Genomic DNA, 27,480 nt, shown 5'->3' with positions numbered 1-27,480 from the left:
GACATTGGCATTTGACTCTTAAAAGTTTCTCATTTCTTACCTTCTTTTCTTTTTGGTGGTTTCAAAGACAGATTGAAAGGGCGTCAACTCTTACTGTGCCAAAACACCTGATGAAAGCATCTCCTTGATTTTCAAAAACTGCTTGTATCTAATACTATGGCTTTTATTGTCACTTCCTTGCCCTGCAACCAAAGGTGTTTGGGCTTGGGCCAACCTGAGTGGTAGACATGTGTGCTGTACTCAGGTCACCTCTACTCTGACCTTGTTCGCTTTCCTTGTCCTTTCTGGGAAGCTGCTTGGATTTTCAGGCGGATGTATCCCTGGAGGAGGATGTAGACATGCCCAAGCAATCCTGAATTCTTTTGAAAGTCTATTTTTATTGAGATATAACTGACATACAACATTTCATAATTTTAAAGTATACAACATGTTGATTTGATATACTTAATGTATTACAATGTGATTTACCACTCTGTTGTTAGTATGTCACATAATTATCATGTCTTTTATTTGTGAGGGGAACAATTAAGATCTAGTCTCTTAGCAGCTTTGAAATTGCTAATACAGTCCTGTTGGCTGTAGTCACTGTGCTGTACCTCAGGTGAGTCCTGGCATTCTCAGGTGAACAAGCTTAGGTTCATATCAGGAACTTCTGCTGCATGACCATGCTTGAGATCTTCACAGAAGCATTTTCAAAGTCATGCCACTCTTTAAAGGGATGTATACAGTTGAAATTATATCACTGAAAAGAGAACTTTCAGGTTGATGGATACTCAAAGATCATAAGGAGGTATAAGTGAGGTTTAGATTTACCTCAAGGTAGTGCCTACCCTGAGCTTTCCTCATGTTTTTAATGAGATACCTCACATTTCTCAGGGTGACGCCAAGATAGTTTATCCCTGAGAAATTATAACTCTACTTTTTAATTATTTCTATTGTCATTGCTCATTTAATTCTGATTCCCCCATCATCATTTTGTTACATATTGATACATTTTCAACTTCCTCTCATCTTATTTCTAGTTCTTGTGAGTCAGAGGGCTGCAATTGATTGGCCTTTTTTTTAAAAACTGCTTTACCAACCATAGAATGAAATCTACAAACGTCCTACGACTGTGTGACATGCAGAGGCGTCTCTATTCGTGTCACTGCATGCTCTGTCTTCTCCTTGAGCCACTGCTTGAAAATCAAAAGATGGGGCTGTCCAGTGGAACGTGAGAGAGAGATTTAACTTTGAGGAAGTTTTCAATACGAACTGTGTGACCGAACTTCACAGCCATCTGATTTCCAATTTAGTAATTACTGGACTAATTAGATGAGTTACCCTGCAGATGGCACTTAAGTTTCCTGACATATGTGCCCTTGTCATCTATTGCAGATGATACATAAGATGCTTGTTCTTCACTGAGCATTTGTGTATATGGGATGCAAAATGACTCGAAACTTTCCTGCCAAAGCCTCTGATTTCGTTTGGATTCAGAAGCAGCATCAAACCTTCTTTGGCTTCTTCTGATAGAGCTGCTGGCTCGCTGGGTTCAGCGTTACACATTGACGGTAGAGCAGTGCTGACTACAGCTCTCGTTCGTAACCTACGACATTTAAACTTTATTTTTATTTCTAAATATTGAATAATAAAATTACAGAATATTTTTTACATTTCTTCGTATTTCCTTCCAATCTTTATTAAAATTTATATATTTGGAACTTAAACTTTATTATTATTATTTTTTAATTTTATTCATTTTTTAGAGAGGAGAGAGAGAGGGAGAGAGAGAGAGAGAGAGAGAGGAGAGAGAGACGGGGGGGAGGAGCTGGAAGCATCAACTCCCATATGTGCCTTGACCAGGCAAGCCCAGGGTTTCGAACCGGCGACCTCAGCATTTCCAGGTCAACGCTTTATCCACTGCACCACCACAGGTCAGGCCTAAACTTTATTTTTGAGATAAAAATCATATTCCATAAAAAACACCCCCTCTTAAAGTATAGACAATTCACTGCTTTTAGTATATTGACAAAGTTGCACAACCATCATCACTATCCAATGCTGGAATAATTTCATTGCCTCAAAATGAAAAAACTGATACCCATTTCAGTCAGTCTTCATTTCTCCTTCCCCCCAGCTCCTGGGAACAATAAAATATACTTTCTGTCTGCATGGATTTATGTATTCTGGACATTTCACAGAACTGGAATCATATATGATCTTTTGTGATTGGCTTCTTATACTTAGCATAATGTTCTCAAGGTTCATCCATGTTGCAGCATGTATTAGTACTTCATTTTTTATTGCAGAATAATATTCCATTGTTTTGACATAACATATTGTTTATCCATTTTTTTTAGTTGATGGACATTTGGCCTATTTCCACTCTTGGCTATCATGAATGATTCTGTTAGGAACATTCATGCACATATTTTTGTGTGAATGTATATTTTCAATTCTCTTGGGTCTATACCTAGAAGTGGAATTGCTGGGTTATGTTTGGAATTTTAAATCACTTTTAAAAAGGACAGTTTGTGTACACCCTGGTTAAGCAATTCTTACAAGTCCCGGGTTGCTGCCAACTTCTTCGCCATTTCTGTGATACTCCACTCATGTAGAAAGTACAGAAACTAACCAACATTTAATAAAGCATATGGCAATCTGTCCATTGTAAGGTATTTTTCCCTGCTGAGAAGGAAGGAAGGGGCCGGAGCCATGAAGTGTGGAATAATAAAAGGGTTTATTGAGTACAGAGTGCTTTCTGCCCTACGAGGTTCCCTGGCCCTGAGGAAAGATGGAGGCCAGGGAAGTTGCAAGGATTAAACCACGTGAGGGATATTTAAAGGGTCCCTAGGGTGGGCAAGCTAATATGACATGGTGAAATCTCACTGGCTGATGGAGGTGTCACTCTTTTCCAAAGGGCTCCTGGGAAGTTTCTTTTGGCGCACTTGGTTGTGTGTGTGTGTGGGGGGGGTCCTAGCCAAAGTTTCCGGGAGGACCTGAGTTCCCCATTATCCACTGACCTTACATCCATTATGCACCCCTTCAAACTTCCAACTAAGTACTGCTGAACACTTAAAAAAAGATGGAATTGGAATCGACAGGTTCTGGAAGGACCATGAACTCTGTTGAAATAACCAAACTTGCCAAGCTAAGCTTTCTCTCTGGTTCAGCTAGATTTGTATTTATTCCTAGTGTGTTCTCCACCAACTTCAAAAAGTCAAAGTGACTGGAAGTATACAAAGTCTTAACAGTGGTTGTCTTCATCCTTTCTGTATTTTTTAGATTTTATGTGATGAGATTCATGTTGCTTTATAATGGAAAAATAGACTTTATTCAAAAAGAAAAAATTAGTTTTGTTAATGAATGAAATTATTAGGTTCAAATGTTTCTGCTTGTGAATGATATGAACCCTCTTTTTTCTAAGACCAGATTTTATGTAAATCATGTCCTATATTGTCAGTGTTACTGACCCACTTTCCAGAAGTTTTCATTGATAGGTACATTTTTCAACGTGTTGTGGACACAGTTGCATTCAACATTTATTCAGGCATTAAATTACTTATTGAATGCTTATCCTATACTAGCTGCTGAGGGTACAGTAAGTAACTGAGGCATAGGCCCCATTCTCATGAAGTTTAAAAGTTAACATTTGAAAACTGTTGAGAAAGCTGTCAAAGGCTTGGCAGGTGGGGACATATGGTATAAACATCTTGATCCAGTGGAAAAGAAAGGCTTGCAGAGGAAGTATAGTATCAGTCAGCCAGAAGAGAGGTAAGCACTTGTCCCACAGAGTTGAAATAGCCTATTTAAAGGTTTGGAGGTGGCCTATGTATGGGGAACCAGAAATAGATGAATGCACTCACAATAGAGTTTGATGTTGGTGAGTGATGAGTGACAAAGGCTGGAATCAGTAGCTAGGTCATGAAAGACCTTGTAAACCATGTAAAGGAATTCAAATTTTGTCCTCCGGGTAATGGAAAGCCATCGGAGAGTGGATTAGTTTCCTAATGTTACCATGACACATTACCACAAACGTGATGACTTCAAACAACAGAAATTTATTCTCTCACAGTTTTAGAGGCTGGGAATCCAAACTCAGGGTGTCAGCAGGGTTGGTTCCTCTGGAGTTTCAGAAGGGGAATCTGTTTCATGACTGTCTCCTAGGTTCCGGCGGCCACTGGTAACCTTGGCATTCCTCAGTGACAGGCTTCATGGCTCCAGTCTCTGCCTCTATATTTATGTTACTTTCTTCTGTGTCTTCCCCTTTTCTGTCTCTTATAGGATACTTTTAGGGCCCACTCTAATCAAAGATTATCTCACATTAAGATTCTATCCTGAATTGCATATGAAATTTTCAAATCAGGTCACATTCTAAGATTTAGGATAGACATATCTTTCAGGGGAACTGCAATCCAGTCCTCTACAGTGGGTTTTAGGAGGGCAGTTGAACAAATCAGATGTGTTTCAGAAGGATCACTCTGGCTACTGTGTGGAGAAAGGATTCAAGGGGATGAGACTGGGCACGTGGAGACCAGTGGGAGTGTGGGGAAAGGATGCTAATGGCTTTGAAGGTAAGAAAGTGGAAACAAGTGGAGAAAATACTTTGAAGGTGATTGGTTGCAAAGAGGAAAAGAGAGAGGGCTGTGGTTGAGGATTACATGGTGGAAAGGAGCTTTTAAAGGAAGGGAGATACCATATTCCCCCATGTATAAGACACACCCTTTTCCAAAAAAATTGGGATCTACGAACTGGGTGCGTCTTATACAGTGGTTGTAGATTTTTTAAACTTGCATTTCCTGCCTTTTTTTGTACAGATATTGAGTTGTATGAATTTTGTAATGAATAAAACTTGAGTTCAATAATTTTCTGTAATACATTTTTTTTTAAATTTGGGCCCCAAAATTAAGGTGCATCTTATTCATGGGGAAATACGGTACTTGGTACATTTTTCCCCCCAATTGAGAATCTGGGGTGTTGGGAAGGAGGCAGACAGACAGACTCCCGCATGCACCCAACTGGGATCCACCTGGCATGCCCACCAGGGGACAATGCTCGACCCCTCTGGGGTGTTGCTCTGCTGCAGTCTGAGCCATACTAGTGCCTGAGGTGGAGGCCATGGAGCTGTCCTCAGTGCCTGGGCCAACTTTGCTCCAATGAAGCCTTGGCTGTGGATGGGGAAGAGAGAGATAGAGAAGAAGGAGAGGGGGAAAGGTGGAGAAGCAGATGGGTCCTTCTCCTGTGTGCCCTGGCTGGGAATCGAACCTGGGACTTCCACACACCAGGCTGACGCTACTTGGTACATTTTTAATACAGATGAGAAAGATGGTGTATCTATAAGGGGAAGTAGTTGGAAATGCAGAAGTGAGGGGCAAGATAGCAGAGATAATTGTTTTGGTGAGAGGAAGACTGTCCCGAGCACAGAATGCATGAAAAGCAGCACCCTTGCCCCGTATTTGACCACTCCTGGATAGCGTATCAGCTCTGAAAAGGTCATGATGGTGATGCTGAGGATGATGGTTACTCCTGTGTGAGAACTCGCTATGTGCCAGGTGTCTCACAAGCTGTTTTCCCTGTGTTATCTCATTTAAGCTTTGATGTAGCTATATTTATTAACCATCTCCTTTAATTGCTTAGGAACCTGAAGTGCAGAGAGGTTAAACAATTTGCTATGGCCACACAGATAATAAGTGGTACAGTGTAATTCTCTTCCAGGCAGTGTGACTGATGAGCCCATGTCAGTAAGCACTGCTGTCTGTGCTGCCTCGGAAGGGCCAGGGGATAATCACTGGGCTTATACTGTCTTTTCATGGAATATGTTGGCTTTGATAGCAGGCACTATTATCATTTTGCTGTTATCTTACCTGCTGTTTTTGTTTGTGTGTTCTTTTATTGGCTTGCCATTAGACAGATTTAGTGAGGCAGTACTATTCATTTTCTTTATCTTTTTATGGAGTTAGGTCTGCTTTGATTCATCCTTTTTCTGTTTATCTGGATGGTAGGGTAAGGTGAATATTGTTTCTTCATATTTATTAATGTATAAATACATATTAAATCTGCTCAAGGATTAAAGCTCCTCTTAGGAGATTCATTTTCCTAAGCTTTCACATAGACCCAACTCCTTTGAATAAGTCATACTGATGCTTACTCAGTAATCAATTTCTCTATACAAGTTGATGTCTGGATTTCTTTACTGAATGTTGTCTTGGCTCAAATGTCATTTTCTTAGAGGAGTCTTTCCTGAACTCCAAACTAGTTCTGGTTTTCCTGTTATATACACCTCATAGCTGGATGCAATGGCTGGGACTCTATGACATACTGGATAACACTTAATCAGGGTTATTTAAAGCTCAGGGTTTTTTGATAAGGAGAATGAGGAAGATGGAATTTCATCTTCCAAAATTTTAAAATATTAGCAGTCAAAATGTAATTTTAATTTTTTATACAAATGACATAGATTAGGAATTTTCTTGTCACCGTTGATAATAATCATCATATTGCACAATTGGATTTGCCAACATGTATCCAAGAAATGACTTTTGCTCTAATCGCTAATATTGATGGATGTATATGTCTGAAAGTTTGTCCCAAGTGTTTATTTTTTAAACTTTATGCAGCTATATTAGTAAGAGACTTGCCTTTTATGACAGTGGTTATGGTCCATGACCATTTCCAGGTCAGTACATTTGATGGATACCTCTATTTATTTATTTGTATTTTTCTGAAGCTGGAAATGGGGAGAGACAGTCAGACAGACTCCCGCATGTGCCAGACCAGCATCCACCTGGCACGCCCACCAGGGGGCGACGCTCTGCCCACCAGAGGGCGATGCTCTGTCCACCAGGGGGCGATGCTCTGCCCCTCCGGGGCGTCGCTCTGTTGCGACCAGAGCCACTCTAGCGCTGGGGCAGAGGCCAAGGAGCCATCCCCAGTGCCCAGGCCATCCTTGCTCCAATGGAGCCTCACTGCGGGAGGGGAAGAGAGAGACAGAGAGGAAGGAGAGGGGGAGGGGTGGAGAAGCAGATAGGCACTTCTCCTGTGTGCCCTGGCCGGGAATTGAACCTGGGACTTCTGCACGCCAGGCCGACGCTCTACCACTGAGCCAACCGGCCAGGGCCTGATGGATACCTCTCTTATAGTTTGTGTCCTTGAATTGAATATTAGCTTGAGGAGGACTGAGAAGAGTTGTATTGCAGGTGGAAGAAACCACATGTGCAGAGGTATAGAGGTCTGTCATCTGAGGAAGCAGCCTAGCGGTTCATGGTCCTGGGGATGCCAGCAAGTCAGGACTTGTAGAGTATTTGCTACTCTCATTAATAAACATAAAGATTCTGAATAAATTTGATCATGAGTTAGAACTAAGAGTTGAGTCACTTTAATTGTGATGCCCTTTCTTCCCTTTGTGTTCTCTTGCCAGTTCCTCCTGAAGCCATTGGCTTCTTGTCTGCAGTTGGGGTCTTTATTGTTCTTCTGGCTGTCCTGTTCCTCTTCATCAACAAGAAGCTGTGTTTGGAAAAGATAGGAGGCCTTCCCTGCTCGGAGCAACAAGGGAAAAGGAAACACTCCAAAGACAAGACTGGGATCCACGAAGAGCTGGGTAAGCATCACGCTTCACATTCTCCTGAGTGTGGCCACTTGCTATGGTTTGGGTCAGAGGAGGAGTGTCACTCTTTCCAGGATGGGACTCATTAAGAAATCACCCATGAGCTGTTTGGTCCACCCTGTGGTGGGTGTGATGAATGGACGTTACTAAAACATACGTTAACTCTATGAAAGTAATGCTGCCCTTTGAGTTAGAAGAGCAGATGGGGAAAGCTGACCACTACTTATCATCTTCTTAGTTTTTAGGTGTCTGTGTTGAGCTGCCCTCTGACTAAATGACTAAAACTTGAAGAAAAAAAATATTTGATTGACGAGAGCCTTGGTGTGTTTTGGTCTTGTTATCTTGGAACGAAGTTGACATTTCACTGCAGTTCGCTGTTTCTGAGGTTTTTGGTGCTCAGGACCACTCCTCATTTCGTATTGCAACAGCCACTTCTCCAAAGAAGGTTTTTACTCTTGAAGTTCACCAAATCTACTGCATCACTTACTAACTGCCTTCAGTGTGATGGGGGAATGTAACATATTTAAAGGAACAATTGGCTTGCTGTTCTTAAAGGACATGTTCTATTTTCAATTGCTGAAGTGTAGAACTTTGTGATCTAGGATGTTATCACGGAGTGATGGTTATCATATGCAAGATGAACATTCAAAGACAGTGCTGTTATCTTACAGGGAACAATTTTGCTTTCTTTCTTTTTTTTCTTTTTTTAATTAATGTGAAACTCATAGGTTATAGGGCAAGAGGTAACTGGTAGAGGAACAATCTTATATATATAATATATAAATATATATATATTTTCTTACATTATATTTTTGATCAGAGGAAAATCCTTGAGGAAAACACTTTCTAGTCATCTCACCACCTGGGTTTGTTTTAAGACCTGGGCCAAGGAGAATATTTGGCTTATTGATATGGCAGCTTTTGTAGCCATGGTTAGTTCACCTTTTTGCTTTGTTATAAGAAAATACAAAATTTAGTCATAAATGTTTTATTAATTACCTATTGCTTCATAACAAATTACTCCCAAACTTTTACACTTAAAACAAATATTCATTAGCTCACAGTGTCTGAAGTGCAGGAATTTGGGAACACCTTAGTTGGGTGGTTCTAGAGTGAGGTTTTTCATGAGGCTGTAGTTGCAGTTTCTCTTGCAGCCATCTGAAGGCTTGACTGGGACTGATGGACTCCCTTCTAGGATGGCAGAAAGCTTCAGTGCCTGCCCATGGGGAGCCTTCCATGAGGCTGCTTGAATGTAGTCATGACATTGCAGCTGGCTTTCCCCAGAGTGAGCGATCCAAGAAAGGAGAGGAAAGAAGAAGCCACAGTCCTCTTCCGAGCTGGTCTGGAGAGTCATACATTGTCACTTCTACCTCATGCTATTTATTCACTAAGTACAGCCTCCACTCTAGGGAGGGAGCCTTAGGCTGTACTTTGAAGGGAAGAGTATCTAAGAGTGTGTAGGTATATTTAAAAATCGCCGCAGGAGATGATAAGGGGAGGGGTGTAAGTTGCAAATCTGGCAATCGATTTGGTATTGTTGCTGTTTCAGTAGACTTGTGTTTTGAACTCCACTTAGGACATCTGACTCATCTTCTGAAAATAAACCAGAATATTTTAAATAGAGTTTGTTGTGTGAAATCTGGTTTAACCACTACTATCCCATCTGGGACGTAAGTTAGTAGGATAAATAGACTTCTGCTTGGTCATGAGGTGGCATGGAGGTAGGATTTCCCCTGATCGTACTTTTCTCTCTTCAGCAGCTGTCACTGGACCTTGGAAAATTATGGAACCTTTCTAAACTTTAGTTTCCTTATCTGCATATTGGGATTATTGATCCAGACCTTACAGGGTTGATATAAATTAAATGAATCAGTTTTGTGTAGATACCAGCCTGGTGTCTATAGTGAAAGTGCTAATAGAACTTAACCCATAGCTGTGCAGCATCAACAACATAATAGTCACAGTAATGGCTTCTAGGAACGACGTCACATGTAAACACATTATATTTATTACTGAAACCGGGAGAGCAAAGTTGGTGATGTTTTCTCCTTTGCAAATGATTACAGCTACAAAGGACTGAGGTTAGAGCTACTTTCTTTTTGTCTTGTTTGACATGTTATAGTATTTTAGAGATAATTATGAATTATACTTGCAAATAAGTTGAGGATTGAAGGTAATATTGAAACAATAGCAATAAAGGATGAACCAGAAGCTGTTAGCTCAAGAAACACTGAAAAATCCATGTCTCAAAATTCAGAATCAGGTCAGAAAGGGGGCTTTAAAAATACTTTAATCAGGAGGATTATAATGTCTAAGAAGCAAACACCTTCATTTTAGCATTTCTCCTATTAAAAAATTTAATTATCACTGGTCATGAATCTTTGAAAAACATACTTCTTTCTAGCCCAGATTTTATCTAACATGATATTTGCCTTATTTATCTTCAGAGCACTGATTTCTCAGTGCAGTTGTGATGCTCTTAACGTGTATTTTGACAAATGTAAAGAAGTGAGGAAGGCAGCCCTGCGTGGTGGGAGAGGCACAGTACAGACAGCCGAACCTCAGCTTTGCCACTAATTGGCCGTGACATTTTGGGAAGCTCACTTCATCTCTCTGGGCCTTAAGTCCTCATGTGCAAATTGATGAGTCTGTGCTAGCTTTCTCCCAATTCCTGTTGTGCAGTCCTGTTTGATTCTTAGCGTTACCATAGCAATTTCTTCTCTAGGTCTCAGTCTATAAATGAAAGAGGCCTAATAAGAATCATTACAAAATCAACTAGCTCATCCTGTTCTTAGGTTGAACCATATAAAATTGCTGTTTTTATAGATCGAAAATGGCTGATTATCGGAAACTTAATTATTAGAATCTAATATATATGAGGATCTAAGAAATAAAATAATTCTTTTTGTTTGTATGCTGGTATTAGAGAGGTAGGAGTAACACTTAATATTTTGAACCCACTAAGTAAAGTAATTTACCTGACTAAAATACCTTACCTTTTTTTTAGGCTATGTATTTTTCAAAGTTCAAAGAATTTACACATAATATTCTATCTGGATTTAGGTAAGGGGAGAGAGAATTGGGAACTGTTTCTTTCTAGTAACACAGGTAATAATAATAGTTAAGAGTAATTGGTAGCTATAATTTATTTAGCACTTACTATTGTTATATACCTGTTATGTGTGTTACATGCATTATTTGGTTTCTTTATGTAAGATACTTGGGTTGTTCATTGGCAGTGATTGCTTTGGGGGAACAGTAGATACCACTTGGAATAAAGAAATCATTGTTTAACTTTGAGTTAAAAAAATTGACTAAAAATAGAAGTTCTGTGGTAAGATAATGGTTTTTAAACAAATCTACTTTTGAGAGAAAGAAAGAGAAGAATTTTCTTCCTCCTGAAAAGTTTTCTTTATTTATCAAAGGCAAAATTCAGAAGTCAGAGCTTCATTTTAAGAGGCACCTGTAGAAAGGACAGATGATGTGTGGTGAGGGCTGCACCCCCCCAGGCAGGGAGGGGAGGAAGGAAGCCCTTACACTACTGGAAAGGGTGGCCTGTGGCTTGGAAAGATGACAGAGAGAGAGATTCTAAGGGCTTAAGATATTGCTTAGACCCCAAGAAGGGTGGCTGATGTGGGATGGGGTCAAAATAGTTGTAGTGAGATGATCAGAATCCAACACGGGCCAAGGGAGAGGCGGAACACATAGAGCCACGCGCTTCCCCTGTAGAGCAATGGCAACAGACTGCCTTGCACATGCCTCATGTCTGCCTGGGGTGGCTGCAGTGTGTGGACATGTTGGTGGGGACGGAGGGATAGAGAACCTGAGAAGATACCCCAAACTTCCTCAGGTGAGCAGTTCATGTCAAACGGGTTTTAGAGTTTTTGTATGCCTCTGTGGGGAAAAGACAGTGAAGGAATCAGTCAGTGAACATACCAGAGAGTTGCTGCAGTGAGCGCTGATGTGGGCCCGTATCAAAAGCTGGGGGGTAAACTACCTGAGGCCTCCTGGCATCAGGGCCAGCTTGTGGCTGTGCAAGCTGTGCAGTTACTGCACAGGGCCCTGTGCTTGGAGTGCCTCATGCTTGGAAGGCCCCATGCTTGGAAGGTCCCGTGTTTGGAAGGGCCCCATGCTTGGAGAGGCCGCGTGATCAGAAGAGTTCCTGTGCTTGGTTTAATGCTCTGCTGTTGCTATCTTGAAATTCTTTTTATTTATTTATTTATTTATTTTTTATTTATTCATTTTAGAGAGGAGAGGGAGAGAGAGAGGAGAGACAGAGAGAGAGAAGGGGGGAGGAGCTGGAAGCATCAACTCCCATATGTGCCTTGACCAGGCAAGCCCAGGGCTTCGAACCGGTGACCTCAGCATTTCCAGTTCGACGCGCTATCTTGAAATTCTTAATGATTTTTAAACCCAGGGCCCTTCATTTTCATTTTGCACTGGGTCTTGCAAATTATATAGCTTTAAAAGGAGTACCAGGTGATTTATGAGGTGGGCAGGGGTGGGTTTATTGCTAATTTCTTCTTTCAGGTCAGCAGGGGAAGGACTTGGGCAGAGTGTTAACGCTAGCCCAATCTGCTGTTGCTTACACCCACAAATGACCCATCTGGTGGTTCCCCACTGATCAGTCAGGTGGTTACCTCCCTGGCTAGTTCAGTTCAGCTCTATTTTGGTCAGCAAGAAAACTTTTCCCTTCATGATGCTTTCCCTTCCCACTGCTCCATATATACCATGAGGCTACCAATGGTTTAGTTCTGCACAGGGATTAAAAAAAAAAAGATATTTAGAAAAAATGTCTTTAGATTATTCAAATTACAACCAACTCTGCTTTATATTCAAGATTCTGAGGGTTTTACAAAATTTTAGTGAATCTGAACAAAGCAGAAGAGTCTGGCTGTCCCATTGACATCACTTCCAGTGATTCCAGTGATTTTCCACCGTCCATGTGCTCAGGGTGGTTAACTCTTTTCCGAACCCGCAGGAAATTTCAGGTGGACCGGCAGTTGAAAAGAACTAATTTTTCCTTCTAGGCCTAAAGATGAAAGAGCAATGACAATTTTTTCCACAATGATATGAATCAGGATCTGAACCAGATGTAAAAATAACAACATAAAGTGTACTGGCCAGCACACATGGATGGCTACTTTATTTATAGATTTAGGCTCCTGGAAATGGAGAGGGACATTTAGACATGTGTCCCTGTGACAGTTGTAAATAACCAGCATTCGTTTGTTTATGCTTCGTGTTCAGTGTGGTTGATAAATGAAACAAGGGAAGCAAACAGTGTTTCTAGGATAAGGTAAAAGCAGTACAACCTGTGCTTTTCTTTACTGGGAGAGTGTGCTTACCGCTTGAGCACTGTGCTTCCTTTCCACTGTACCCAGAGCCCGAGTTTCTTCATCTACAGTCTGTGTGGTGGCTGGGGCTTTGACTACTCAGATGAAGTTTAAGTGGATCAAATATTCTGGAATTCAATAAATGCTTAATCTTCTTCTTTTTTTTTTTTGTATTTTTCTGAAGCTGGAAACGGGGAGAGACAGTCAGACAGTCTCCCGCATGCGCCCGACCGGGATCCACCCGGCACGCCCACCAGGGGCGATGCTCTGCCCACCAGGGGGCAATGCTCTGCCCCTCCGGGGCGTCGCTCTGCCGCGACCAGAGCCACTCTAGCGCCTGGGGCAGAGGCCAAGGAGCCATCCCCAGCGCCCGGGCCATCTTTGCTCCAATGGAGCCTTGGCTGCGGGAGGGGAAGAGAGAGACAGAGAGGAAGGAGGGGGCAGGGGTGGAGAAGCAAATGGGTGCTTCTCCTATGTGCCCTGGCCGGGAATCGAACCCGGGTCCCCCGCACGCCAGGCCGACGCTCTACCGCTGAGCCAAAAGTATTACTATTTGAACCCAGTTTGATGGATGCAAATTTCGAAGAACCCAGTTGGGAAGTTACTGGTTTGAGAATACTCATTCATCCATTCAGTATTATTTATTGAAAATCTATCTTCACAGTATGTGAAGCATTGGAAGTAAAATGGTGAGAAAGAGAGATGTAGTCCCTATTCTCTTAGAAATTATATTTTTGGATAAAGACAAACAAAAACAAAACTGAAAGTGAACAGACAAATAAAATAGTTATAGATTGTTATAAATGCTATAAAGTCATAAAATAAAAACTAATTGACAGGATGTGGAGATTTACCTTAAAGAGGGCTGAGCACATTTTGCTCATTGCTACCTATATATGTATATAGAGACACATAGACACAAACATATTGGTTCTGTTTTTCTTGGAGAATAATTACTAATATACTTCCCAATGGCTACTACAAGCATTTTAGTTATCCTACCATATATATGGAGAGATAGAGAGAGTGAGTAGGGAAGGAGGGAAAGAGGGGGATTATTTAAAGATATTCATTTATGTGAATATGAAAGCTGGCAAGTCCAAGATCTGCAAAGTAGGTCAGTAGGCTAGAAACCCAAGGAAAAGCTAATATTGCAGTCTTAAGTCTGAAGGTCACTTGCTGACAGATACCTATCTTACTCAGGGTAGGTCAGTCTTTGTTCTGTTAAAGTCTTCCACTGATTGGATGAGGCCCACCCACATAATAGAGGGCAATATGCTTTTTACAAAGTATGCCATTTTAAATGTTAATCTCATCCACAAAAAAAAACAGCCTCAGGAAAATATCCAGACTAATGTTTGATTAAATATCTGGGTTCTGTGGCCCATCCAACTTGAAATAATCACATTGAATAAATCACTACAGGAACTTACTTAATATCTGTGTTTGTGTTCTTATTTCTTTCAGTCTATTATGTTAGGGAGGTTGTGAGAGATCTTTATTTAAAAAAAAACTTTATTATGTAAATTTTTAAGCATATAGGGAAATAGGGAGAGAATGCTATAATGAACACCATGTAATTATTAAGAAAAACAATTCATTTCTAAGTTATCCCCTCTGTCTTCATTTCTCTGCTTAGGAGGGAATGATATGTCCTTTTAAAATATCTGTACTTTTTTTGTTTTTCAATTTAGACAATGGATTATAGTCCCTGGCTCAAGAATTTGACTCAGCAAATGAGCATGTTACACAGCTAGCTGATTGCTGAAGATGGGGACATTAGATTAAACATTGGGAGGACACTAAGAGTCATTCAGTAGATCTGGGCACAATTGCATTTGGAATATAAGCAGGTCTACTTTCTGAGGTATTTACATACGGTGCTTAGTGAGTTACTTTGCAAACAGATTCTTCTTGTGGCATTTGAGCTTCCTTTGTGATGCTAGGATATTAATAAAAACCAATCTGAAGCTCTCTGTAGTACGAATTACTGTGGAAAGATTTAATACCACTTTGCCAAAGACTGTAGAGCATCTATCTATCATCTATCTATCTATCTATCTATCTATCTATCATCTATCTATCTCTAACATACTTAGTTCTGAGTCTTAATTTTTGGCAGAAACTCTGAGTCTTTTTGTATTTGAAGTTGTCAAACATGGAATTTTATGACTGAGCATTCTAAGTAGACGTCAGTAAACCTTGGTAGATCTTGGTAGGACAAATAGAAACAACCAGTAAATGTTTGTTGCTTGGTGGACTGAAGCAACAGTTTTAATTCTGCAGCATGGGTTACCAGGATGATCTGAGGAAGCCTTAAACACACATCCTGTTGCTGGAGATAGTGAAGCTATCTCACCAACTTTCTGGGTAGTTTTGAAGGACTTTGACATAGTAGAGATGAACATATCACCCTTATTTATAAATGAGGAAATGGCTTGTAATTGAAAGCTCGTGCTTTTGTTTGCACGTGCTAAAGAAGGGCATCATTAATGACAGTTGTTTTCTCTATGATATCTTCCAGAGATACATCATGCCTGGAGGATACTACTATGGGTGGCATATGTTACATTTATCAGGGAATATTGGGTTTTGTGCTTCTTTTGTCAGCAAGACAGTAATGCTCATTATACTTCAAAGAAGCACATGCCTTAAATAAAAAAAAAATCAGTTTAAGATATTTACTCACCTCTTGAGTAACAGGGAAAAAGGATTATTGTTTGAGTAGAAGAGTTAACACAGATCACTCTTTCAGCATTGAAGTGGGTGTCTATGAGTTTATATGCTTCATGCTATTTGAGTAATCTGTTTTAAACCAGTTATTAGAGTAATAGGTTTAATCTCTCATCATTTTTTATTAACCTGACAAAGTAAAGTAAGAGAAAGGGCGTGCCTTTGGTTATATGTTTCTGTTAAAATATCTGCATTTCCTCTAAAACCCGCTTACAGGAGCAAATGCTTTATTCACAAAAGCTCTCACAGTGGTTTCAAGCCTGTATTATTCTCGGCTATCTGGTTGAGGTTGAATGACAAGATGACAGGTATTATTTGAAGTGTGTGAACTTAGGCTTTTCAAAAACATTTTGAATCTTATTTTCTTAGTTTCTATACACTGAATCCTCCAAAACAGTTCTTAATACGTACTTAAGAAGAATTAATGTCAGTTTTATAGAATAAAATTGCTGTCTGCTTAAAAACTGCTATTCTTTTTTGTTTTTTCCCAGTGAGCATTGATGACAGAGTGGTAATTTAGAGTTGTCATTCCACAGAAGTGTGGGCTACTTGATACGAGAGGGGGTGATGTAGAAAACCTTACTTTTAGGGCATTAACTCAAGGCACATTATGGAAAGTATGGTGAAGCTCTCAATGTCTTATCTTTACTCTTTAGTACAAAGCTCTTTCTTTTTTAAGTTGGACTTTCATCTTCCCAAATCCTTCCATCACTCCTCTGCCCCTAAATAAGTATGGTTACTAAAGCTATGCTTGGAGGCTCATGATTTTATGTGTGAAGGATGTAAGGGTCCTTTCACATTTCTATTTTTGGGATGGCTTTATGGCCTAAGACCTAACTGCAATTGGTTTTAAGAACATCTCAAGGAAAGGGTTCTATTTAGAATTTTCCCCAAAGAATCTGAAAATAACCAAAATGTGTATTTTTTGTGGGATTATGTTTAGAAATGGGATGCCAACGTGAAATATCATTTTCCATACAGTTGGAGGGTTTTTCTTTCTATTATTTGCTTTATGGCGGATGATAAATATGTGAATACTCAAATTTATACTGGTAATTTTTTGAGGAATAGATTGTTAGTATATTGCTACCAGGAAGTAGAATCCCATTTATTTTCGTTAATGGTAGTAAATCCTAGTGGAACTGCACTGTGCTAACAGGAGACCATGGAGGTATTTGGTGTTCCTTAGCAAGTAAGTTTCCATATTTTTAGTGAGAAATTGGAAGGATTGAAAGAGAAGAAGAAAAAAGTAAAAGGCATTACTAGCTTACAATAGAAATATGACTGCATTTTGTTTTAACTAATAGACATAATCGGTGTAACTATATATAATAAAATGCTATATAATAGGTCATACGTTTATGTAGAATTCATTAAGATTGTTTGAATCTACTGTCATGCTTAGAAAACAGTACTTCCCAGTTCTCAGGTGAAATTTCATGCCAAGGGAAAGGGAAATGTAGAAAGGGTGTTTTCAAATGTTCTTTGATTGGGGACACTTGGGCTGGGCAGACAGATCTGAGGGATGGCAGGTGCCACCCACTAATGTCTGCAACTGCTTGGATCCCATTAAGACTGCTGCTTTTGATGGGATCCCAGGGGGATCTCATTGTTAATGTTTGCCAGACACAGAAGTATTGACATCGTCATGTTATTAGCAATACTATCCTAAGAGCCCAGTCATCCAGAACCCCAGGAGAACTTATTTTGATAACCACTAATGAAGAAGATAGAATTTGTAGCAATAGTCTTTTCAGTAATAAGCAATTTTAATACCTGCTTAGTTTTAGGCTTGTGTAAACAGACGAAAGCAAAAACATATGGAAGACTATTGAGCACTTGCTAGCGTTGATTTAGGTTGAGAGTCCCAACTTAAGAGTATTTATGTGTTCATTCATAGACAGAAGGGGGCCAGTATAAATAAGAATGCCACGTCTTAGGACCTAGCAAAAGCATATGCAATAGATTAATAATTTGTGCTAGCATGGTTTTCTGGCTATGAGTGAAAATTTCATTAGATGAAAAATTTATATTTCCCTTATCACAAACATAGTGGGAACTTGATTAAAACTTATGTAATTGTTGATTGTAGGTCATCTTTCAGAGACAGACTAACATCCCCAATCTGTGCTATTTTAGCAGTGACAGTGGGGGATAAGGGTCTCTTTTGAGACTCAAACACACACAAAAAATAGAAACATCATATCCAGGAAAAAGCTTATTCATTTACTATTTTGCATATAGTTTAAATTTTTAAAAAACCATCCCCAGATCTTATAGGAAGTTAGCCTCCAGTGTTATTTCCACTGTCTCTTATAACCTTTTAAAATTGTATTATTCCATTTATATAGAATTCCCAGAAAAGGCAAATTATAAAAACAGAAAGTAGATTAGTGGTTGCCTGGGGCTGGAGTGGGAATGGGGATTAATTATATATGGTCATTAGAGATCTTATTGAGGTGATGTCAGTGTTCTTACACTGGGTTATAATAATGGTTGCACAACTCAATAAACTTACTAAAGTGTTGAACTACTCACCAAAAATGGGTAGGTTTTATGACCTGTGAAACATACCTCAATAAAACCTTGCTGTTCACAGTGTGTCAGTGGACCAGCAGCATAAGCATGATCAGATTAGGAAAGGAAAACCTTAGGCCCCTCTTCTAACCTCTTAATGAAAAAAATAATGATTGTACGGTTAATAGTACCCTGGAATATTTTTATGATGATGATTGTTATCTTGTTTGGCCAGCTATACTTTATTATTTTATTTTAATAGTGAATACAGAAGTCAGCTTTAGCTGAGCTCTAGTCAAAGCTCTTATAACTGTCAATTTTATGATGTCTGAATTAATATAATGATATTCTTGTTTTAATGGAGAGTACTGGATACTTTTTCCCACGATGAAAAGGACTGTGTATTATAAGAATAGGCACCTTCCTAGATTTGGAGTTGGGAAAAGGTATAACGGTTCTCTCTGAAAATTTAGTTTTTAAATAGTAAATCATTAAAAATTATAAACACAAAAGACTGGAAATGTGAAAAATGCATTAAAAATGGTCAATGAAAGAAGCAGGATATGATATTTGTGTGTTTGGACAGTCTATGGCAGTCATTCAATGAGATGCTGACTATAGGGCAAAGACAAAGATTAACCTGCTACCTGATCTTCTGGAGCTGCTAGTTTAGTGGGGAAGGCAGCTGTTAAAAGAAATACTTACATAAGTCATCAATAAACTACAATTGTACTGAGTGTTAAGAGAAAGTAAGAGGTACACTGAGAGAATATTTTGGGGGACATAATGGAGCCTGGATTATGGGGGACTGGTTGTCCCGCAAAGCTTTCTATCAAGGGAAGTGTAACCTGAGCCCTGAAAGGAGATGAATGGGTATGAGGAGACAGGGGAAGGAAGCACAGGAGGAGGAGAGGTTTATCAGCCTGTGGGAGGAGCCTAGCGAAGTAAGATACTGAAAAGAGGAAGTGAGCTGCTAAATAATAGTGGCTAAAGATAAGAAACCTAAAGATAAAAAATACCAGGCATGGCCTTCTGATTCTTGCAGAACATTTTGGACTTTATCCTAGAAGCAATGGAGAGTAATTTTAAATTATTTTAATTACTCGATCAATTACTTGAATGCCTTGATCAAATGTATACCTTGAAAAGATCACGATCATTTACAGCAAAATGGTGGGATCTTGATAACATTATACGAAGTGAAATAAGTAAATCAGAAAAAACCAGGAACTGCATTATTCCCTACGTAGGTGGGACATAAAAGTGAGACTAAGAGGCATTGATAAGAGTGTGGTGGTTGGGGGGGGGGGGGGAGAGGGAGAGGGAAAGGGGGAGGAGGAGGGGCACAAAGAAAACTAGATAGAAGGTGACAGAGGACAATCTGACTTTGGGTGATGGGTATACAACATAATTGAATGACAAGATAACCTGGATATGTTATCTTTGAATATATGTATCCTGATTTATTGATGTCGCCCCATTAAAAAAAATAAAATTATTAAAAAAAAAAAAAAGAAAAGATCACGAAGCCCATTCTGTGGCAACATGGGTAGGAGTGAGACACAAGGAGACTGCCTAAGAAGTGGATCAGGTGGGAATAATGGTGATGTGGATTTGGGTATGTAAAGCCAGGAGCCAAGGCCAGGGCCACCATCAGAGCAGCCCAGCCCATGCAGGTTCGCATTGGATTCGGACAGTCGGTAAAGAAACAACGGAGCCACAAACTGGTGGGCCATAGTCTTTAATTCTAGCTTGCACCCGGCGGGCAAGTAAAAATACACACTGGGCTCCAAAACCCACTCACATTCAGTGCTCACAAAGCCACTGACTTATCTGAGTTTCCTAGAATCAAAGGTTTCTAGCTCACCAGACTTATTCACCTCTGTTCCCCATCTCCTTCCTTCTCCAGCGTCAAACTGCACAAACTGGCATCTCACTCAGCACTTCGCCATCTTGGCTGCTTCTCCTGGCCTACTCCACGTGGCCTCCTTCTGCTCTCTGCTCTGCTTTCTCCTTTAATCATCCCAGGAACCAAGAGCAGCAAACTCCCGCTCCGTTCCCATTTTATAGTGTAGAAATCCAAACCCTTAATCCAATATACATAATAGGGAAGTCTCTAATACAAAGTCACTTCTCTGAGGCATGATAGGATTGTACCACCTCACATCAAAAAGGGTAGGAAAGGGCTTAATCCCAAAACCAAGCCCCAGGCTACAAGGATTCTGCCTGCCTTTAGCCCACCCCAACACACATTAATATCACCTGGGCTACGGCCTCCTCGTGTTATCTTTAACAAAGTGAGCATAATACATTTTATCTGCCCAACAGGGTATTACCTGTGCGGGTGAAAAAAATGCAGGTAGATTCAAGAGTTGCTCAGATGGAAGAATGGATAGGCCTTGGTAATGAATTCTAGGTAAAGGGTAAGGAGTTATTAAAGATAACTTTTAGGTTCATGTTAGAATCCATGGGAGTCCGAAAGACCAGAGTCACAGGCTTTATTGAAAGGAAGAAAGGAACCCTGCTGGGCACTTCTCCGGGGGAGAAGAGCACAGGTTACAGACTAGGGGCGAATTATATAGTGTTTGGGAGAGCCTGAGGGGATACTGAGGCAAAAGTCCTGGTATGTCCGGAATGCTCCTCCTTGGGGGGCTTCGAGCATGTGGGTGTTGAATCAAAAGCCCTGGTGTGTCCGGAAGCCCCTCCTTGGGGCGGCTTCTTAGCTTTTTGGAATTCCTTTGTCTCAGGGGGATAGTCCAGTAAGGGTGAGGTCTGACAGATAAGCGGAACATCAAGAGGGCAGTTTGGAATTCACGTATCTATCAGTTCATATATAATATTATTGTAACTGCAAATTACAAGGAAAAATGATGGAAGAAATGTGCAAGAATCAGAGTTGTGTTAAGGTGGAGAGATTACCAAAATTTATAAGGCTAACATTACTTCCATAATTAACAAAAAATCTAACAAACACTGAATGATTGCTGATACTTAGAGACTTGCTTAACCTACATTTACATTTGCTGAATCTTACATTTGTTTCATAATTTGCCCTTACTTTTGAGTCTACATTTTCAAGTGATACAAATGATATTTCTACCTCTTCTCTTAGTAAAACCAACAATCTGGTAAATCTCCCAATCTGAGAGTAATGCCTGTTAATTGTACTTGCATTTTGCCTCTCTCAATTTCATTACATTAACTTCTAATTACATTTTTTTTCATACTGTGGATGTTATTTGAGATATCAGAATCTCCTGTATTTGGGGCCAGCTGAGATATGCCCCTGGCCCTGGAACACAGGTACGCTCTTGTCAGGGGTCTGGTAGTATTATCTCTTCAGCCAGGGTGATGCAAACTGAGATTCTTTCTTATTTTGGTTGGATCTTTGAAAAGGTAAATATTAATTTGATATAACTCATTCTTAAATTCTCAATAAAAATTTTATTATATGTGAATCTGAAATTGAGTTTCTGTGCAAGGCCAATGACAGTCTCTTAAGGAAATTGTGTCATTAAAGCCACTTTAAATAGTCTCTTTGGAAATGCTGAAAACCCGTATGTGTTTAGATAACTACTGAGCATTTGTGGAGTATATATTAGTTTCTGTTTTGGACATAATGTTCCAAAATATTCAATGGGCTTATAAAATTTGGAGAATATTTGAAAGGCACTATTGTTATAATGGCAAAAACTGTTAAAGCAATCCTAGTCTTTTTGAGATCATGGTGCTCAAATGCAAAGCTGTCTGTTGGATAGAGTTTGAAGAATATGTTTTATTTATTTATTTATTTATTTTTATATTCAGTGAGAGGAGGGGAGGCAGAGACAGACTCCTGCATGTCCCCCGATGAGTATCCACCTAACAAGCCCACTGAGGGGTGATGCTCTGCCCATCTGGGGCATTGCTCCATTGCTCAGCAACCAAGCTTTTCTTAGCACCTGAGGCTTAGGCCATGGAGCCATCCTCAACATCCGGGGCCAACTAGCATCAATTGAGCCATGGCTACAAGAAGACAAGGGAAGAGAGAGAGAGAGAGAGAGAGAGAGAGAGAAATAGAGAGCGAGAGAAATAGAGAGTGAGAGAGAAGTGGAAGGGGTGGAGAAGCAGATGGGTGCTTCTCCCGTGTGCCCTGACTGGAAATTGAACCCAGGACTTTCAAACACTGGGTTGATGCTCTACCACTGAGCCAACTGGCCAGGGCTGAAAAACATGTTTTAAAATAACCATTTCTTGACACTTATTTTGGCAAAGTATGATAATTGCAACATGTATGGCCAGGGGCCACCATCATGGCCATTCACATGCAGGTTCTCATTGAATTCAGGCAGATGGTAAAGAATTGGCAGAGTCAGAGAATGGTGGGCCATTCTGTTTATTGGTGTCCCACAAGAAAAGCCAAGGGAAATGCAGAAAATCTGCTTTTCCCATAGAGGGCAAGGGATCAGGGAGGCCTCTGCAATGCTGATAGCAGGAACCAAGGGAGAGCCCCTGGTCTGCCTCATTTTATAGTGTAGAAAATTAAAGCCTTTAAGCCAATATACAAATAAAGAAGTCTCTAATGCAAAGCCACTTATCTGAGGCACAAATGGGATTCCTCATAAGAGTGCAACCACCCCGTATCATGCAGCAGTCAAGGATGTGGGAAAAAGCTTAGTTTTGAGAATACCTTAGTATTAGAAGGGAGGGAAAGGCTTAGTCTTAGGCTATAATGACTTTGCCAGCTTACAGCCTGTCTCCCACACTCAAAGCGAGCAAACATATACATCATATTTACAAATTTATTTGACCAACACAACAGTTTTCATTTTAAAAGAGTTTCATTAGTGAAATAGACAACAAAGGTAGAGTGGGAACAAAATGAGAATAGCCCATGGAGTCAGACAAACCTTGATTTGAACCCCTCATTGACCAGTTATTAGGAAAATACCTCCACTTTTTTTGAGTGTCTTTTCTGTTTTATTGGCATTTTGTGAAGACTTGGAATAGCAGTAAAAGCAAAAATTTGGAATTCAGTAAGGAGAATTGGAATACCATCTTCACTCAGTATTATAGGTATGAACCTTGGGCAAGTTTACCCTTTCTGGCCCTCAGTTATTTCAACTGTAAAATAGAAGGCTAATATCCTTCACAAGGAGTTTTTAATCATATAAGTTGTCAAGAAGAATTGCATACTGTAATGTGTTTGGCAAATGTTAGCTACAAAAATAGAGTCATTTTTCTGAGTTCTTAGCACATTAAGGGGAAGACTACAAGACTTTAACATATATTTTTGTCTTTTGTAATGTTGCAAACTTTGGTTTAGTAATGACTGATACTGAGCACCTGTTCTGTACTGGATTCTTGTTAGGGAGCTTTAGAAACATTGTGTAATGTAATTTCCAAAGTGAATTGCAAGGCAGGGGCTAGTGCTCCCTGTATTATGGATAAAGACATTTAGGTGCCCCAGGTAGTATGATTTGCCTCATGCTGTGGCATAACTGAGGGCATATTTAACACTTAGTTTGGTTTGTTTTTTTGTGATTCTGAAGCCATTGCTATTTCCTGTCTTCAGTGTCTCATTTTTCTCAGTGTCTCTGATAAAAAGTATACTTTGATTTTAGAGCAGTTTTACATTTCACTTTATATTAGCTTCCCCCTGGAAGCCCAGTGGTCAAGAGTCTGTTGGATTGCCCTTGCCCCAGCAATGACAATGTGGCTATATTGTATCATACTGTTGACATAAAGAGTCCTTGGTAGTCCATTTTTATATTTGTTAGGATTCCAGCATTTAGAACACGTTTTTGACAAGTGCTACAAAAGATATTTCATCTTAATGGCACGTATTCTTACTCACATAACAAATTTGCTTTTAACAGAAAACACCTGTAGACTCTTGAATCGTGTTGAAGATGGATTGCCGCCCATTTTATAGTTCTTATTTTGACTCCATGCATTATTCATCTTCTTAAGCCTTCTTGTTCATACGAGGTAATGCAAAATACTTTTTCTCTGGAAGGCATAATAGTCATAAAAATTGTAGATTTAATTAGCCTCATGACCACTTTAAGGAAGTCGGCAATACATAACCTACATCTAATAGATGACACAAGGAAATTATTATAATTGGTGGCTGCGAGAAGACATTTTATTTTATTTATTTTTTTAATTTGTATAATGTTTTATGTTTTCCTAACCATTTTCATATACATCATTGAATCTGATCTCATAACAAGAGTGGATCTGAGAAGACACTTTAAATAAACCTGGTGTTTTTTTATTTTTGATTGCCTTACAGGTCTGAGTAGAGAATAAGAAGAAGAAATTTTCCAAGCTAATTTCTTTTTCAAAAAATGCTAAAATGAGTACTCTTCAGTAAGTGAACTTGTGTAGTATGTTGATTTGGGAATTGGTTACTGGGGGACCATATGGGAGACATTTTCTCTTCCCTCAGAATTTGTCTGACTCTCTCAGGAGCTGATCATCCTTTAAAAATCACATAGGCACACAGGTTCCCACTTGAACTTTCACCAAATTAATACAGGTTTTGAGGCATAGGCCCTGGAAGCTGATATTTCTTCTTTGATCATAGCTTTCCCCCTCTGTTCAAGCATCTGTCATGAGATAGAAAATGGGGACAGGAAGATTAAATTAAACAGCCCTTGCAGGACCATGAGCATTATTATTTTGGGTATGGAGCATTTCTGTTTATAATTACCCCGGGAAGAATGATCAAAATATGTGATAAAGCAGATAGTTGTTCCCCTTTCAGAAACACAATTCTTTAATGTTTACTATTTAGTCGTTTCCTGTGTTTAAAAATAACCTTAATTAAATTAAATACTTTTATAACTAAAATATAATTCCAATTAAAGCAGAATTTAAAGAAACGTAGTCCCTCAGAATATTATCGGTGGTTTTACTTTCATCTTTATTTATCAGTTGTTCCAAATTCTCTATGAGATTGCTGGTTTATTTAGTACCTGGAGAGATCTTCCCTGGATATATTTGAGGTAAGCACTTGTATATTAAACATATGCACATAAACATACGCACACATACTTTTTTGTTCTTTTGTTTTAACTTCTGATAGTAATAAAATATCATGAACTATTTTAATTAAAATAATGAGCCTTCTCAACTACTACAGACCTTAATATGTATTTTTATTTTTAATTTAGGGACCTGGACTGTCTTTTCTTGTCTATTTTTTTTCTCATTTTAAAAAATTATTGTAATACTAGAAGCCACTTTGTCTTCTCATCTGTAAGAAAGCCCCCAAAGAAGCAAGTTACCAGGTATATATGTGGTATCCCCTTGGCATGCTCTACCAATCAAATTGAAATGTACCTAAGCAGCAAAGATATCTCCATGGTTACTATGCCAGGGCATAGCCCTTTGGGCTTCAGACTGCTTTAGAAAACATAAAAGGTCTCCAGTGTTGCTAATTTGATTATTTTTCAGGTTCTAGCTGTAGGTCCCCTTCCTTTTTTTTTTAGTATTTTGGAATGTAACAACTGAATGCTGTTTTATATAGAGCTGAAATTTGGCCTCTTTCCAGTCACTCTGAGGTCATCTGACAGTGGTTATTGACAAAAGTGTGGCTCCAATCCCTGAATATATCCAGCTTCAATGATACAATGCTGTCTGGCCCACACTGGTAAATTCTCAGGTTTCATAGCAGAAAGAAACTGTTTGAGGTCATCTAATTAGTTCATGTCATTTTACAGATAAAGAACAATGAAAGAATCAGGGCTATTTAGCTATAAACATTTTTGTTAATAACATTCATTCATTCATTCAGCAAACACCTGTTGAGTCCCTACCCTATGTGGGTCCTGGAGTTATTAAGTATAAACACAATCCCAGCACTGACAGTCTCACAGTTCATCAGAACAGGAAGATTGACAGATAGTTACTGCACTGAGTGCAACCTTATATCATAAAGGCACATACAAAGCACTTGAAGCCACACCCTTGATTGTAGATGCTGTGTCGACATCAGAGTTTCATTATACAGAATGAGCATTTACCAGGCAGTTTAGGGAGAGAAAGTTTCAGGGCAGAGTCAATAGAAGTCAGGAGAGAGCAGTCACCTTGGAAAATTCTGTGTTAGTGTGTCTGTACAACTGCGAGTGGCGAGGAATGGCTGAGTCCTCACTGTGGGTCAGTGTTACTGGGGACAGCCCATGCATAGCTGGACATTCATTCAGGACAAAAGGAGGACTTTGTGAGTTGTGAAAATGTGAAAATAGTTCCAAGCAGGTTGATAAATACCCTCTGATAGAAGGTCCCTTGCACTGTCTTGTTGCATCCTCCAGATGTCTTCATACCCAATGGTTCAGGAATTAAAACACCCAGCAGGAGGCCTTAAAGCCAGTTAGATGGTGCTGATCATTAATTTCTATTTGTATTTTTCTTTATTGAGACAGAGAGAGGGATAGATAGGGACAGACAGACAGACAGGAATGGAGAGAGATGAGAAACATCAATCATTAGTTTTTCGTTGTGGCACCTTAGTTCATTGATTGCTTTCTTATATGTGCCTTGACCGTGAGCCTTCAGCAGACCGAGTGACTTGCTCAAGCCAGCGACCTTGAGTCCAAGCTGGTGAGTTTTTGCTCAAACCAGATGAGCCCACGCTCAAGTTGGTGACCTTGGGGTCTCGAACCTAGGTCCTCCGCATCCCAGTCTGACGCTCTATCCACTGGACCACCGCCTGGTCAGGCCTGATCATTAATTTCTTTTGAGCATCTCTCCTCTTGTTTGCCTTAGTAAAGAATGGAAACATTATCTAATAGGGTAGGATTTAAAATTCAAATACTACACAGAAATGAGTGAAGCAAGTGTGTATAAAGAACAAGGAAAATTGAGGACTGTAGTGAATTCGAGGCATTAAAATTAATTTTTGAAGACCTACATGTCAACAAACATAAACAAATATTTGCCAGTGCTGAATTTTTCAGGATAAGAGAGAACCACATTTCTTTTTTAAAAAAACTAGGGGAGTTACCCAAGATTTATTTTTTAAGAAATTATCATGAGGGTTTGGTGGACAGAGATGACAGAAGACATGGAGATATGACCCTGAGACCACGGGCTGTTCCTGGTTCAAAGATTGGACAAGATAAAGCTGATGTAAATACAAAGATTTTGGGTTGCCTATGAAAGCAAAGTTCTTTTTTTTCTGCATGGATAAACAATAAAAAGGTTTATTGGGTTACTAAGGAAGATATGTCATTTCTGTCTTTAAAAGTTTCAATTACCTAAAGGACAGTGGTAGAAGCTAAACCCAATGATTTCTCAGAACATTCTAGATCAGGGATGCCC

At 39.5% G+C, this 27,480-nt stretch overlaps 1 protein-coding gene across 1 annotated transcript in view; it reads left to right on the top strand.

Annotated features, from left to right (window-relative positions):
- The window catches only part of SYT16 (synaptotagmin 16), a 230,225-nt gene that overhangs the window by 112,026 nt on the left and 90,719 nt on the right, over positions 1-27,480 (top strand). The window contains exon 2 of the mRNA XM_066343078.1: positions 7,400-7,579. The gene's annotated coding sequence lies outside the window, so the exon portion shown is untranslated. The remainder of the gene's footprint in view (positions 1-7,399; positions 7,580-27,480) is intronic.

This window comes from Saccopteryx leptura, chromosome 6 (assembly GCF_036850995.1).
Source record: "Saccopteryx leptura isolate mSacLep1 chromosome 6, mSacLep1_pri_phased_curated, whole genome shotgun sequence".
Classification (NCBI taxonomy): Eukaryota; Metazoa; Chordata; class Mammalia; order Chiroptera; family Emballonuridae; genus Saccopteryx; species Saccopteryx leptura.
Note: the sequence above shows the minus strand (reverse complement) of the source record. Positions and strands in the feature narration are given on the sequence as shown.